Below are 14,928 nucleotides of genomic sequence, written 5' to 3' on the forward strand. Positions count from 1 at the left end.
ACCCTAAAAGCAGGAACCAGGACCATTCTTCAAAGAGGTGATGGGCTACCAGGGGAGAAACAGTATCTTCAGAGGCCAGGGCCTGGCCTAGTTTCCTGCCTCTGACCCACAGAACCCCCACAGAAGAATCTGGAACATGAAACAGGAAGAAATATCCCTGCAGAAATGGTTGCAAAGGAACAGGAAAAATAAAGGTGCCACACAGCTTTTCTCCTGTTCCCTGAGCAGTAATGCTAGGCCCTGATTCCCTCCCAGATGCTGCCAAGTCACCCTCTCCTGGCCCCATCACCCCTCCTCTTCCTTCCCCAAGTCCTGCCACATGCAAAATAAGACCTCTGCCCGGGCTGGCCTGAAAAGAATGAGATATTTTCTCCTTGGCTCTGCATTTTCATTCAGCCTTACAATCTCAGGCTAGGCAAAAAGCCCGAAAGTGTTCGTGTTACACCCCAGTGCTCGCCTCCAGTATTGTCAACTGGCCCAGCAGCCAGACCCTGGGCCCCAGGAGTGCCGATGGAGCTGCCCTCATAACTCTTAGGAAAACATGGCCGAAACCTGGAACATGACCCATGTCTGGCTTTGCTCCTCAGTGCATGCTGGGCTGGGACTCTAATGGAGCAGAGGGAGGCAGGCGGGACAGGGCAATAGCTGTGTCTTTCAGCAGTACCTGGTCTTTGGCACTAATGATGCAAAGAGATACTGGGTAATCAAAATGATGGATAATCAATAACCCAGCATAATGGACATTATTGTTAGGAGACAACATGATTTTTCACAGCAGAGTTATGAAGGACCTATTTGTTCAAAAATGAATCTGTCTTTCCTGAACACAAAGAGGAGGAATGATAGAAAACAGCCACATGAAAAGAGAAAGTCAGCTCAGGATTTAAAACTGACCACATAACACACATATAGAAATAACTGAGAGTTAGCTGTATGAGAAAGAAACATAGGAAGTTAAAGTTGAGAAGAACATAAGACATCCAGTGTCTCATTTTACAGATGAGAAAACTAAGGCCCAAAGAAGTGAGGTGGTATCTCATGTCATATAAGCCATTTGGTAGAAGAGCTGGAATTAGACCTGAATGTCTAAGCAGAGCACTATTCATTCTGCCACCTTGGTCCAAAGGCATCCCCTTGGAATCTCTCTTAGACCCTCAGACCTCTTGGTAATGGCTGTGTCTGTAATCACCATATTTCCCTACACACAAGTCACCCTTATGTGCTACTGACTACCCTAGGTTGAATACCAAAATGATTCATGAATCACTGCCCAACTGTCTGAAGTCATAACATGGTCTTTGATGGCACCTCTTCATATGATTCAAATCAGTAGCTAGGATCAATGTCCTCACGTTCAAGTCTAACAATCATCTTGGTATTTGGGTGACTCTTGATTTTTCCTAAAACTCTTTGACATTGTACCTAACATGATGGTCACCAAACCCTGGGGGTTAAAGTTGAAGGAGGGATTGAAATACCTATTTCATAAACTTCCTTGTGGAACTTACCTGTAAATAAACAGCTGGCAAGAGGGGTAGAGAGACTATAACAGAATCCTCCTGACTTCCAGGCCTGAGCTCTTTCCTGAGCAAGTTGAGAACAGGAGTCAGAAGCTAAAATTCACAAGAAGTGGGGGCACCGGGGTGGCTCAGGGGTTAAGCATCCAACTCTTGATTTCAGCTCAGGCCATAATCTCAGGGGTAGTGGGATCCAGCCCCATGCTGGGTTCTGCAATGGGTGTGGAGCTTGCTTAAGATTCTCTCTCTTCCTCTCCACACCCCCACCCACTTGCAGTGTGCTCACTCTCAAATAAATAATTAAGTAAATAAAAATTAAAAATTAAATTCACAAGAAGCTTCAGAGGCTGGTCCCCTAAGGACACTGATAACCTATAGACAAACAGAAGATACCAGGGTCTGGGGCAAACTACCCAGTGTCATACTTCAGCAATACCTCCTTTTGCTTTCTTTTCTTTTGTATTAAAGTATAACTTGAACACAGTTGAGTATATAAATCATAAGAGAAGAGGTGGGTAAATCTTTGCACATGTATGTACTGACACAACCACCATCCAGATGGTTATGTAGAGCATTTACAACTACCCAAAGGCTCCCTCATGCCCCCTTCCAACCAAGAGTAATCTTTATCCGACCTGTACCCCACAGACCAGGTTTCACTTGTTCCCAAACTTCATATAAATGAATGAGTGTAGTACATATACTTTCATATTTGGCTTATTGGACGACATTCTGTTTGGAAGGTTCTTCCGTGCTGTTAGTGTGCCAGTAGGATGCTCTTTAACACTCTGTTATATGCTGTATAACACTCTGTTGCAACAATACACAACAATGTATTTATTCATTCAACTGCTTACAGAAACCTGTTTCCAGTTTGATGTTGTTATGAATAAAGCTGATAGGAATGTTCTTGTACATATTTTAATGAAGATAAACCCTCATATCTGTTGAGTATATCCAGGTGCAGAACTGTCAGGTCATGGGGTATACATAAATTTTTTTTATAAATTTTTCCAATATACACTCCATTAGCAAAGAGAGTTCCTAGAACTCTGCGTCCCCACCAGCACTTGGTATTATTGGTAAAGACTCTTCTTTAAAGTCTCACAAGGTACCCCAGGTCGATTTTCAGACAACAGACATCAGTCTTCAAGTAGCTCTTAAAAAAAACTCTAACAATTTTACTTCTTGAACAGAGTAAACCACCTAATCTTCATCAGACCATACTGAGACGTGCAGAGAGATCTCTGCCCCTGATTTAAATATATGGGGATTTCACTATCTCCTCCTTCCTGCGTAGATGTCACTAATGTATCAGCAAGCTATACCACCTACCTTTAATCTCTGTTCTAGGAAATATTCAAGATGGCCCAATCAGGAACTTTAATTTACACACAATCACAAGTAAGTCCTGGTCTCAATGTGTATGGGCTTCTTTGCTGCTATAAGGCTATTTCTATCTTCTGAATGGTGAAGGTTGCCCCATAAATAAGAGAGTTATTACTCATTTCATTTGTTTTTATGTAGCTTGGCAAATGTTACTCAAACAATCTACACACTCTTAAAAAGCACGTATTTTAGGTTACTGAGCTAGACATTCTGGAAGTCTCTAAAACAAAACAAAAACAAAAACAAAAACAACCAATCACCAGGCTTTCTTTAAGGGAGTAGGGCCCTAGGGTAAATCACAGGGAATATTGTCACTGCCTTCTTCCTCTCACTTTACCCAGCAAAACTCTTTCCCAGATAAAATGAGGTCAAAACAAACATCAGCCACAGACTTTTCCTTTGCTTTTGGGGAAATCAAGTCTTAAGGAAATGAAAATGGAAAAGGGAAACAGTCCTGCATATAGGGCCATGGTGATAGAGTAAATGGGTGACTGAAGGTAATGACAATAATGCCTACTTTTCTCTTGGGACTTGGTCAAGCTCAATCTTATCCTTTCCTTCCCTGAGCTCTGCCCACCACCACCTTCCTTCTCTTCAGCTACTGTCTCTTGATGCCATTGTCCAAATGACTGAAGAGAAACATGCTATCCAGTTCACACTTTACCACCAAGTGCAGTGCCCAAGACATGACATATTCCCCAACTTTACAAAATATACCAAACTTAAAGAACATCTCTGTGGTGATCGCTACATGTAAGAAGAACTCACTGTGGACTGGTATGTGCAGGCAGAGTGGATGAGTCTCAAACTGTTCCTTAAAGCGGGTAAGAGTTAGCACAGAACAGTGGAGCCCTGGTAGAGAGCACTTTGCAAAGGACAAGAGTAAAAAGAAACATGGGATCTTTAGAGTCTGTATACAAGACAAGCCAAGCTTAAGTGGCTTTCCACACCACTGGGTTGCTGGGCCCTGACTCAGCTACCACTCCTGCAGATGGCCTGACTCCCTCATTAAAACAAAAGCTCTCTGAGCACAGTGACTGAGAATTTTAGGCACTTGCTTAGAAACATTCTCACGTGCGCAGACAGATGAGGCCATTCTATAGCCCTCCGTTTCTCAATTCATGGTTTCTGGATTGGCTCTCTAGATGTCAAGTACAAGTGACAGAGAACAGCTCCCTGGCTTTTCAGGATTGAAAAGCTGATTCTGTCCCTGTGCGGAAGGGAAACCATGTTGACGGGGCAGCTAGCATTGAGAAGTGAGGGATGGGACAAGGAACAAGGCATAGGAGAGTCAGACCCACAAAGTGATTCTAGACCCAGACCCCTTTGGAACCAGTTGAAGAAGGCAGAGAGAGCATCTGAGTAGGGTCACAATACCATAGCCACCCACCCACATGAAGACACACTTCTTAGATCGCAATGCTCCCCTCCATCAAGCTTACTCTTTCTCCAGGTAGCTTTCTGGGGCCAAAATCAAGATTTATTAGGAATCTAAACTCTTAGTCCAACCTGAGGGACCACTGACTTCTTGTCACTTGGTTTAAATTTTCATTTGATTTTCCTTATACTGTCGCCTTTTCGGTCTGGACCAAAAGTAAAACTACCACTATTCGATGGGTAAAACAGGATTGGGCGAGACTTCCATTCTCCCCTCAGGCTCTGTCCTCATTACTGTTTGATACCTAAATAACCTAAATAACCTTTGTAGGAAACCCATCTTTTTCAGAGACAAACATCTTTTAAGAAACAAAACAAACAAACAAAAAAAAAAAAAAAAAAGAGGGGCAAGGAGTAGCCATCAGTTAAACAAACACAACATTAGTTGAAAGCATGTATTTCTCAACATTCCAGTCTTCTGGTTTCTCTGTTCATTAACTGATCTTATCCTGCTGATAAGTTTGACTACAGGTATAATGAACAACTTGAGAGAAGTCAGAGTGGGACACATCAGTAAGTGCTGCTTGAGGGCAGAAAGTTGGCCTTATTCACTGCTGTCTTCCTAACACTTACCTTAGAGCTGCACACACACAAAAAGACTTACTAAATATTAATGGAGGGAATACATGAATGAAGAAAATAAATGAGTAATTTAAAACACTGTATGTACATCAAAGGCAAAAATTCTTTTTTAAGTTATTTAAATTCCAGCTAATATACAGTGTAATCTTAGTTTCAGCTATACAATACAGTGATTCAATACTTCCATACATCACCCAGTGCTCATCACAACACGTGCACTCCTTAATCCCCCTCACCTATTTCACCCATTCCCCCCATCCACTTCCCTTCTGGTAACCATCAGTTTGTTCTCTATACTTGAGTGTTTCTTGATTCGCCCCCTCCTTTTTCCCTTTGCTTCTTGGTTTTGTTTCTTAAATTCCACATATGAGTGAAATCATGTGGTATTTGTGTTTCTCTGACTTGTTTCATTTAGCACAATATACTCTAGATCCAACGATTTTGTTGCAAATCGCAAGATTTCATTCTTTTTGATGGCTGAGAGATAAATAAATACATATATATATACATACACACACACCACATCTTCTTTATCCATTCATCAGTGGATGAACACTTGCACTGTTTCCATAGTTAGGCTATTGTTGATAATGCTGTTATAAACATCAGAGTGCATGTACCCCTTTGAATCTGTATTTTTTAATTCTTTGGGTAAATACCTAGTCGTGCAATTGCTGGCTCATAGGGTAGTTCTATTTTTAACTTTTTTGTGGAAACTCCATACTATTTTCCAGAGTGTCTGCACCAGTTTGCATTCCCACCAACCATGCATGAGAGTTCCCCTTTCTCTGCATCCTTGCCCAAAGGCATAAATTCTGAAAGGACACAAAATAACAGACAGGTTGTACCTATAAAACTGTGGGGTAAGAGTAACAAATGAAGCATAAGAGAAAGAAAACAAAATTAAGGACACAAGGATCAATCAAAAAGTCTAAAGCGTTGCCAAATAGACTGTGGTAATAAAAACTGCTGTCCTCAATTACCTGAATGACTTCAAGCACAAATGAAATTATATAGCTCTGTATTACTCATGAGGGCTGACCTAAGATCAACATACCTAAATTAGACAAAGTCAGGTTTCCATTACATAAAATCATTTACTAACAATTAGATCTGTCCAGTAATAAAATAAGTTGTCTTGCGGAGTCAGGAGCACCTTGTCACATGGAAGACAGGATCATCACCAGTCAGAGATGGTCCACAGGCAATTCCTGCCTCAAGTGGAAGTTAGACTCGAAGGACACTAAGACTTCATCCATAACTAACATTCTACTAATTTAGAATGTGTGGTCACAGGGAATAGAGTGAAGCAAAGCAGACTTTCTGGAAGAGGAAAGTTTGGAGTCAGATTGGGAGGAGGTGACCCGGAACAGCAAGTTAGTCTAGTTACTACCATGAATCCTAGAGTGTAAGACCTAAAAAGCTCACTAAGGGGGAGAGGATTTTAAAAATCACCCAGAATAACTGTGTCATGTACACTTTAGGGCCCATGCTTATTATTCTCAGAACCATCTGTTTAGAGTAAATTGAGACCTTCCTAAACCAGCAGGGAATCCTAACCTGGATGGAACTGAAAAGAAAAATCTTACCAGATACTTAACAAGTGGATGCAACATGCAGAGGCCATGGAGTCTGAAATTAAAGGAAGCCAACAACAAGACGAGTATAACCCACAAATCTGTAACCAATTTGAAATTTGTGAATGATGGCCTCTGAGTTGCCGCCATAAAAGCGCCCATCCTGGCAGCCTTGAACTTCATCATTATCAAAGCAGGGGTCATTATTTTATGAATCCTATATTGTAGCTGAGCCAGACAGACAACAGCACCTTCTTTCATTTTGCTTGGATAACGGCCAAATACAAGTCACTTTACTATGACTTAAAGAGCATTGTGCCCATCTGTTCACAATTGATGGGAATCACTGAGGGGTGGAAAGTGCCAGGTACTCTTGGACAGCTCTGTGGAAGTGGGTCAGGGGTCTTCTCGGCGATTTGCCATGTGTCAACACTCCCTTCATCTAGGAACATATGGACTTGATGAAACTGTCACTTGGAGAGCACGGTACAACAGGGCTTGGGCCATTCCATTTCCATGAGAAAGTTTACCTAAGTTATAGCAAGGGAATAGCCTTTATATTCTGTGCTACATCATGAGAAATTCTTGTAAGCATTTAACTTTGTGTTATCTCTCTAGGGAGAATCTGGCTTTGGCCCTCAAAGGAAAAGGGAAAGTTGGGACTGGATGTCATTGCTGTCCACCATCTTGAGTTTAAAGCAGGGACATATATCATCACAAAGGAAAGGAGTGGCCAGGTGAGGTCCTGAGACCACAGATAGATGTCCATTGTCTGGACATTTCCTCCAGTGGGGGCAGGCAGGAAGGGCTCTCAAACATTTCTCATACATTTGAAACAGTCCAATAGTTGAATGAGAGAAACCTCACAAACAGTGGCTGGAAAAACAGTCTGGCTTATGTTTCAACATAATTTTCAATAAAAAATAGGGCACATATTGCATAGAGCACTGGGTGTGGTGCATACATACACAATGAGTTTTGGAACACTGAAAAAAAATAAAATAAAATTTCAAAAAATAAAAAATAGAAGTACACGAATACTTTAAAAAAGACAAGGGCACTTACTGGAAAATCCTTCTGATGTCTGTCTTTTCAAGTACAGAAATTTTCACTTATGATTTATTTAAAAAGAGATGAGAATCATTCATTTTAGCCTGGCAAAAGTAAGGAAGTCTCTCTTAAGTCTCAGCCAGGAATTCCCCAAACCATGATCCTCTTTTATTCCACCTTTCTATAGTGAACATCAAGGTTAGCCATGAAGGCAAAAGAGATGTCACTGAAGGGTACTGGAGTCAACTGGGAGCATTGGTAGATGAGATGTTTGGTGTCTTGATACAAGCTGGCAGGATATCTCCTTTTTTCTCCAGACCTACCTTACATAGGCAGGGCCCAAATCAAGATGGGGCAACCAACTCGTGGAGCCACCATGGCTGCAAGTAGCACAGCCTGGTCCCTGATGGCCTAAGTGCAGCTCATCCAAATTCTTGACATCCTTTCTCTCCTCCTAAGTATTTCCCTGCTTGCAGTATGTTGAAAGCATTTCTAGGAAAAGGGGATTATGTTGTAATTTAAAAAGAAATGTTTGTTTTTCTCCTGATTTCAATTATTCAGACCCTCAGTGCCCTTGATTCCCCCAACCTCCCTTGCATGCCCAGGAATAAAGAACAGCGGGCTTGAATACCGATGTCTACCAGCACTGCCAGGAACACAACATGCAGCCCTCTGCCCACTGCACTCATGGCTTCTCCTTTGCATGACAGCTCAAGATCACCTGCTCCTGGAACTCTTGCTTACTCACTACACTGGCTCTGACCTTGTGCCTCTCTCTTCACTAGATCAGCATCTTTGAGTCATGTCATGCATATTTGTTTATTCTCATGATTAGGAACCGACAACATGAAATAACAGAACAAAGGAAGAGGCCCTAAATTCAAGGCTTGGCTTCTTCTTGCTAGCTGGGCCACCTTAAGCAAACTCTCTTAACCTGTTTGAGCTTCAGTGGCCTCATCTGGAAAAGGGTGATGATAATCATTGCCCTACCTACCTCAGAAGGCTATTATGGATTTCAAATGAGGTAACAAATAGGAAAGCTTTTTGTATGCTGTGAAGAGGCTGCTTCTGCTGGTGGTCATGCAAAGACTCTATCTCTGCCTTACATTTCCAGCATCTGAGATAGGGTTGTGCCTCTCTGCAGGTTCAGCACAGATTTGGCTTAAACACCCCTGAGTCCTCTCCTTGTCCCTGCAGTGCTAAATACAGACCCTCTCCCTAGCTTTACCATGCTCAGAAGTAAAGTTTCCATGCATATCATTACAGAGAGGCCCACTGAGAAGGATCTTACACTCTGGTCTCATGCATTCCCACACATGAGACATGATGGCAGATCCAGCCCTCAGAACCTGCTTAAGGACACAGTAGCAGCAGCAGAGTGGTGGCAAGCCTCCTCTAGCAACACCGGCCACATTGGGACATCCAGTCCCACTTCCCAAAAGATAAGTCATCCCCATGACGCCAGGAATGTTTTCTCCTCCTCCTGAGCTCCACCACCTGCAGAACTTCCATTACAAGCAATGCAGCCAAACTCCCTGGCACCACTCACCTCACCATTTGGCAAGCTTAACAGTCCACAGTTCTCTCATGGGGATTTGTTTTTAGAGTCATAACTAAAATCTCTGACTGCTGCACAGAAAGCAACTGGGAAACCAAAGAGAGAAGGATGCTACATGACATCTGAAGCTGCCACTTGCCCATCTTCCCTGCAGCAGTGTGCTGCCGGTCTCCTGCCTTCTTCCCGGGGTGTCTGTGAGCAGGTCTGCCTGTGATGAGGAGCACTTACAGTGACAGTCACTCGCTCTAAAGCTTCAACAGCAGACACCTAGAAGCAGTTCCTTTGCTTTACAACGAAGCAAATTCAATAATTAATGGCCTTTTGGAGAATTTCAATCCACAATCTCATTCAACAGGGCTTCAAAGGCATCCCCAAACTACAGAAATGCTGCAGGTAAAAATAAATTACTATTTCTTGCACTTTACTTTGTGGGCCCCCGAGTCAACCTTTTCCTAATGGTCTGATAAAGAAGGTAAGAAATGGCTGAGTGCTCCTGAGTGATGTTTACAATATTTTATAAACAGGAAAGAGAAATCAATGTCAGAGTGCTATGCAGGTGGCAGTGACTTCTCCCAAAAAACCTGAAATGCCCTCCCCAGGACCACCCAAATTCTATCATGTTTTAAATACCTCGCTCAACTGGACTTCCTCCATAAGGCTTTCTCTGATCACTGCAGACTGGCAAAATTCATCCATTCATTCAGTATTTATTTATTGAGCATTATATGTACCAGGCACTGTGCTGGCTCCTGGGGAGAGAGCAATCTAAACAGTCAAAATATTTGTCTGGTGGCTCTGTCCTCTGATCCTCTAATAGAAGTAATGTGTAGATACCAGCATTAAACACAGGCTTTCGGGGCGCCTGGGTGGCTCAGTGGCTTAAAGCCTCTGCCTTCAGCTCAAGTCATGATCCCAGGGTCCTGGGATCATGCCCCACATCCGGCTCTCTACTCAGCGGAAAGCCTGCTTCCCTCTCTCTCTCTCTGCCTGCTTCTCTGCCTACTTGTGATCCCTCTCTCTGTCAAATAAATTAAAGCTTAAAAAAATAAATAAACACAGGCTTTCACAAAGAGCATTTTTCCTGGAACTCCTATTATTCTTGACTTTATAATATAATTATGAACATGTCTTTTTAAGCAGCTTGAGGGTAAAAGCATTTCTGATTTCTTCATGGTCTGCTAAGAGAAAATGCTGCATAAATAAACATTGAATGAACACTTATCTAATTATGTGATATAGATAGATCTATATGTGTGTGTTTAATTTCCCCCTCTATCTTACAAGTTTCTCCAAAGATAAGAATCTCTCTGTTAATATTTCTGTATCTTCTGCAGCATCCACCCCAGGGCTGGGACATGGCTCATTCTCAGTACATACTTAGTTGAATTCAGCAATTCCACTAGCAGTGGGGGGTTCCCCTTCCATGCCAATCCTGTTAATCATACCCTAGATTTAGAAAATGGGAAGCCCAAGGCCAAGGAAAACAATATAGTCAGCTCTAGTTACCTACATTCCCCCAACATGCTGGCTAAGCTTTCTCCCAGACTCGAGCACTATGTTTGTGAGGAAGGAATAAAGTCATCTTTCATCCAGGAGGACTGACATAAGCCACCTGTGCATTCCAAGAAGAAAACCAGAACAAACTTGGAGCCGTACACCCGACTTTAGACAGCAAGACCACCCATGGAAACATCCATCATGTGACCCACACAGGATCTGCCTGCCAAGAGATCATGAACCCAGGAGTCAGGGCCACACACCCTGTCGGGGGTACAGCTGCAGCCAAAGCCTGGCCAGAAAGGCCAGAGACCCAGGGTATCCTCATTGCCCCATGGACACAAGCTTGCTATCTTTTGGCCCAGTCTCTCAAAATCCATCTCTTAGAATAGCCAGCTCTGCTCTCATCACCCTTACAGGATGCCACAGCTGATGAAGTCAGTAGCTCGAGCTGACATCTGCAGGGAGATGGACTGATATCCTTTACTAGCCTAGGTGAAATCCTGTGAGATGATGATGCTCTCCTAACCCCCAAAGGCATCTGTGAGTCCTACCACCTATCCCACCAATGTGTACATGACTAGCACTGGCTGAGCACACTCAGCCAGCACACCAGGAACGGCATCAGAACATCTGTTTGTCACCTACAAGAGCATTAACCCAAATCAGAGAGTTTTAAGTTCTAGACATACTCATAGGATATCTCAGAATTTAACATTTGAAAGTCCGAGGCATTTATACTAAAGCCCATCCTCCTCGTTCCCCAAATTAGAAAGTACCCCACGACCTTCAAAATCAACATAAATGATCAAAAATTAAATTCCCTTTTCTATCCCAGCCATAACGCAAGACTTTGCTTCCAGATCTGAGCAGTCCGACTCCTGCTCGTTTGGGGTCAGCCTATAAGCACTCCTGCCTCCTTACCCATCTTCATGACCCCGGTGGATCCTGAGGAAGCTGCTCTTGGAAATCAGCAATGACATTTAGTCATGCAAAGCAGTGAGCTGACTTCATTTTTCTCAATAAATATTTCATTGAGATTCAGAGAAATAAGAGAAACCTTATTCATGAGATTTATGTTTGTCTTAATGATTCACAGCATAATTTATTCCAATTAAATATTTATTTTAATACCTTCTTAAGTCTGAAAACTTCTGCCCATTCATCAGTGAGTCTTTGTATCATCAATCCCCTCACAGATATGGAGACATGAGGAATAGCCTCGTTCTTCCCCAAAGGGGGAGTTTTTCCTTTCCAGCCCCCTGAACCAGGAACCTGAGCCATGCCTGATTTGCCCCTGACACATCCCCTGGGGCCCTGTGGGTCAGTCTCCATTCTCTGCTGCCTGTTACCTACTTGTTCTCAACCCCATCGACATCCTCAAAGCTCATCCTGCTCAGATACCTCTCTCAGACACAAAGTCCCAAGAAACTCTGTAGAACAAGGCAGGGGTGAGAAGAGGGCCAGGCACGGTGGGTACAGTAAAAAGGAGACAGGAATCCCAGTAAGGAGCTATGAGTTCCAATTCCAATGTTACCACCTCTGGCCATTTCCCACTCGTACTGGAAATACACTGTCGGAAGAATCAAATGAGATGACGGAGAAGCTTTACAAACTGTAAACGATAGCTACCTCCCAGTGGTGTCGTAACAAATGAAAGATACATTTCTGGTATTCAGGACAAACCTGGTATATAATATATGCTCAAAGAAGACATAGTTATTAAAAAAAGAGAAACAAAATTTGTTTTAAAAAAATGAAATTTGTTTACTTTTATTAGAGTTCCATAACTAAACAGGCCTTACCGCCCAACTTGTTTGCATGTGGCCTAAGTAGGTGTTCCTATTACTCCCATACAGAGCTGCACAGAACTCTTAGTAATATCCAGAACTGTGTTGGGGCAGAGAGTTTCTGTGTGTGTGTGTGTGTGTGTGTGTGTGTGTGTGTGTGTGTGTGTTGCTCCTTCAAGTGTTCATATTTACACACATCTTCAGAGTCTCCTCAGAAAACTCCCCCTCAAAGATGGCATAATCCCCACTCCGCTTCTAAAACTTCCCTGGATCTGAAGAGGAACTCCTCCTGTGTCCTTCATGGGGAGAAGTCTCTGCCCCTCCCACCCTCTTGGCCCCAAGAGCAGCCCCCATCAAGTGGCAGCCAGGCCGTCTGTCATCTGTAGTCCCTCTGGCCTGACCCCAGCTGAGAGCTCACCACTTAGCCTCCCTGAAATCTGGCTCCTGGCACAGATGGAAGTGTCTCTTGCATCCCCATGGAATGTTGCTTGGATCCACCAAGTACAGCAGTCTATCTCAGGAACAGCACTCTTCTCTGCCTCCCTCCCCACCACCCTCAGGGAGGCTTCCTGGGTGACACCTGAGAGGAGGTGGGAAGGTTCCCAAGGCAGCTTGAAATCCAAAGAGATTTTACCTTCCACATTAATTAAATGTCATTTCTAAAAATTTTAAATCCCTGGCACTGTGAAGAAGATTTACTATGCCAAAGCAGAAAGGGCTTCCAAAAAGCAATTACAAAAGCTTTTAAGTTAATAATGGCTTTGTACCTTGTACTACTAGAGCTAATTTCATTATCTGAGAAACTAAAAACTGATGTTCAGTTAACTAGGTGAATGCCCCAATCGATAGCTCCTGAAGGAACAATCCTCTACCACCACACCATGCTAAGTGTTTCTCTCCTCCAGGAAGCCGTCCCAGAACACTCCCACCACATCTGAGTCATCCATTCACTCTAGACACCACCCACTTCATTCCACACTCACACCCCCCCACACACAGCCTGTTCCTCTACTTCTTCCGGAGCCAAGGAATCTTAAATTAACACCAGGGTGCATTATTTTCACACTCATTAAAGGATTAGCTGAGGTTTATTAGCCCAAAAGAATGAATGAACTATTCTGGGTGCCAAGGCATTGCCAAGGTAAGAGAAGTTTTGGGCAGACAGCACTTTCCTAGTACCTTTCAAATCACACCAACTCTGCCTTTCCCAGAGATGATGCTTAAGAAATGTTTTAACTATTTAAATAATCAAATAATTTGCTGATTCTTTCCCTACCACATGCTCAAGGGGAAAAAAACCCAATGTTTTCCTTTTTCATAAGAGAGATTTCCAGTATAGACCCCCCCCCCCCCCGATCAGGGTAGCAGCTCAACTTGTCCACACACTGACCAGTACCCTCCTCTCTCCCTCTGAGCTACTGCAGGTCAGAATGAAGCTTGCAATGTCTGAAATCTGATCTTCCATCTGCCACTTGATCTTCCATCTGTCACTTCTCCAGTTCGGCAGGGGGCTGGGGGCTGGAAGATATAGAGAGGTCTCCAGGGATCCAGTTGGCAATGAGCACATGTTAACTTGGACATCAAACGGGATAGAGGTAACTCTGCTTCAAAGCAAGAAGAGGCCAATGGTCATAGCCAAATATATTTTCATGGCCAGAGGAGACCCCAAGCTGTCACTGAACAGTCCCACACCTCATTCTTCCTCCAGGCATCTAGGGTATAGGCATTCTCATCCTAGTGTCCAGAGGGAGGAGAGAAAGAAAGTGAGGTTTAGAATAAGAAAACCTAGGTTAGAATCCATTATACATGCTCAATGACTTGGGCAAGTCACATAACTTTATTGAGTCTCAGTTTTCTCATCTGTAAAATAGGGACAGTACTATTGCAAAGTCTGAGATAAGCACCTAGGACAGTTCCTGGCACAGAAGAAGTACATAATCCAAGTCCAAAAACTAAACCGCAACACAACCATTATCAATGGGCCATTTTCTCTGAATTATTTTTCCAGTAGAAAGACTTAATTTTTATTGTGTGTCTATACTATTTTTGCTGGCTCTTGCATGACTAATCAAAAGCTACAGAGAGACTACCAGCTGGAATGGAAGATGCAGGCTCTACTTACGGCCAGAGATAAGCTATTTGTCCAAAAGAGGGATGAGAGCTGAGCCACAGCCTTCCCCTCATGAATACAGTGTCCAGGCCAACTAAGCTAACAGCACCATAAGGATATTTTAAAGCATCACAGTCACTGAAAGTTAAATCTGCATCATACCCTTCATTTGGATACAGAAGTTTTAAACCACCAAATTTGTTTTCTCCGTAGACCACATCCTGGCAAATGGATTTTTCTTTAAAAATGCAACCCCATCTTTGTTGACAATCCTGTCTTCCACACTGAGAAATATTCCTGGAACCAGGGTCTGTTTCTGGAAACCAATTTAAATTTATGAAGCTGCTTGTATTTATGATAAAATGGAAGCAAATCTGGCTGAAGCAAAGACCTACATTCCAGGGATAACTGACCATTCATT

General features: G+C 43.0%; 1 protein-coding gene across 23 annotated transcripts in view; it reads right to left on the reverse strand.

Moving 5' to 3' along the window:
- Positions 1–14,928, reverse strand: part of KALRN (kalirin RhoGEF kinase) — a 659,936-nt gene that overhangs the window by 560,649 nt on the left and 84,359 nt on the right. The window lies entirely within an intron of this gene.

The sequence above is a fragment of the Mustela putorius genome, unplaced genomic scaffold, assembly GCF_011764305.1.
Source record: "Mustela putorius furo isolate JIRA1106 unplaced genomic scaffold, ASM1176430v1.1 tig00003834_pilon_pilon_pilon, whole genome shotgun sequence".
Taxonomy (NCBI): domain Eukaryota; kingdom Metazoa; phylum Chordata; class Mammalia; order Carnivora; family Mustelidae; genus Mustela; species Mustela putorius.